Consider the following 2,270-nt stretch of genomic DNA (forward strand, 5'->3'; position numbering starts at 1 on the left):
CATGCGAGATCGTTATTCCAGCCTTATCATTGTTTTAAAGGCTCGAAAGTGCATACAGAAAGGATTATCAGTTTTCTTGCCTACGCCATTGACATAAAGAAAGAAAAGAAAAAGATGGAGGATATTCCAGTTGTAAGGGAATTTCCGGAAGTGTTTCCAAAAGACTTAACCAGTTTACATCCGGATTGATCGATAGAGTTTCAGATTGAGTTACAGCATGGAGCAACGCTAGTTGCCCGTACACCGTATAGACTAGCTCCATCTGAATTAAAGGAGTTAATGTCACAATTGAAGAAATTGCTAGATAAAGGTTTTGTTCGACCAAGTACTTCTTCATGGGGTGCGCTAGTGTTATTCGTAGAGAAGAATGATGGATCAATGAGAATATGTATTGATTACTAGGAATTGAATAAATTAACAATAAAAAATAAGTACCTTCTTCCAAGAATTGTAAATTTGTTTGATCAATTGGTTGGGGCTACTTATTTTTCAAAAAATTGAATTACGATCCGTTGATCAATAATTAAAGATTTGGGACGAAGATGTGTCGAAAACGACATTCCGTACACGTTATGGTCACTATGAATTCCTGGTTATGCCGTTTGGACTCCCAAATGCACCTGCAACCTTTATGGATATGATGAATAGGGTGTGTCGGCCATATCTTGATAAATTTGTGATTGTCTTTGTAATATCCGAGTTATTTTATTAGATTTAATAATGTAAATCTTTATGTTTATATGAATATTTTATAAAGTTGTGTGTGAGTGTGGAATTGTGGGAAAGGCGGTTTATGCACTTGCTATTTATAGCAAGAGCATATGAAAGGAAAAGGGTTGTTGTTATTTGTTGGTTATTTTGAAGAGCAAAAATCAATTGAGATTTAAGACTGAAGGAGATATTGCAGACTTGAATTCGATCAGTATTACAAGGTGAGTGTATTAAGCTTTGTGTATAAATTGTTTGCATACAATTCAGTAGTTATTGGAACTGTTATTATGATTTATATTTCATTTTGTACGGATTTTCCTTAAATCGTCCAAGTGGTGACCGGTTTATTCTTAAAACGCTCAAGTGTTGTCGATTTACCTTCTTAATATCCTAAGTATTTGTCCGGATTTCATAACCGGACAAGGCTGACCGGATTTGAAATCCGGCTAATGTGTTGAAGCATTTTGAGATGAAGTGGCGGTGTAACTGCGAAAGAGATGTAATGGCGGTGTAACCGAGAGAGAGATGAAATGGCGGTGTAACCGCGAGAGAGATGTAATGGCGGTGTAACCGCGAGAGAGATGAAATGGCGGTATAACCGCTAGAGATATATAATGGCGGTGTAACCGCGATAGGGATGTAATGGCGGTGTAACCAAGAGAGAGATGTAATGGCAGTGTAACCGCGAGAGAGATGAAATGGCGGTGTAACCGCGAGAGAGATGTAATGGCGGTGTAACCACGAGAGAGATGTAATGGCGGTGTAACCGTGAGAGAGATGTAATGGCGGTGTAACCACGAGAGAGATGTAATGGCGGTGTAACCGCGAGAGACATAAATATGTTTATGTATCAGAACAGGTTTGATTCTGAACTGATTGTTTGGAATGTATGTTGTTTGTTTGAGATTTATACAATCACTAGACCTTTTTGGTCTAACGCTCAGTTATTGGACTAACGGGTTTTGCAGGTCATCATACCTCGCAGGATAAAGGAAAGGGAAAAGTTTAGTGTTGATGGCATTTTGTTTACTCATAAATGTATTAAAGAAAGTTTTTGTTACTCCGTGTTTTGTAACAATACTATTTTTAGTATTATGAGTATATGTATGTGGATTATCTGTATATGGAAATTGGGGGTTGTTACAGTTGGTATCAGAGCCTTAGTTTAAGGGATCTGGGTATTTGAGAAATACTTAGACTTAAACTAGAGGTGTGGAAAGTTATGATAATAGGTTCACTAGGTCTATGAACATGGGAAATATGTTATAGCTGAACCTATTATGAGAAAGATAGATTATATTTGATTGATATAATATGAGTTATGGATAGACTTGAGAATGAATGTGTTATTATCTTTTGATTATGAAAATAATCATGTTAGTTTAAATGTGACAGAAAAACTTATATACTGAGAAATGGCAGATAATCCCAATCAATCAGAAAGGACCTCTACTGKYTATGGAAGAGGTCAGGGAAGAAGAAACGTAACACAAAGAGAAGACCCGGAAAATGTGATGACAATAGAAACTCGAAGTCGTAGCAGGGGTCGAGAAAGAGGT

This window comes from Cynara cardunculus, assembly GCF_001531365.2.
Source record: "Cynara cardunculus var. scolymus isolate 2C chromosome LG 17, CcrdV1, whole genome shotgun sequence".
NCBI classification, from domain to species: domain Eukaryota; kingdom Viridiplantae; phylum Streptophyta; class Magnoliopsida; order Asterales; family Asteraceae; genus Cynara; species Cynara cardunculus.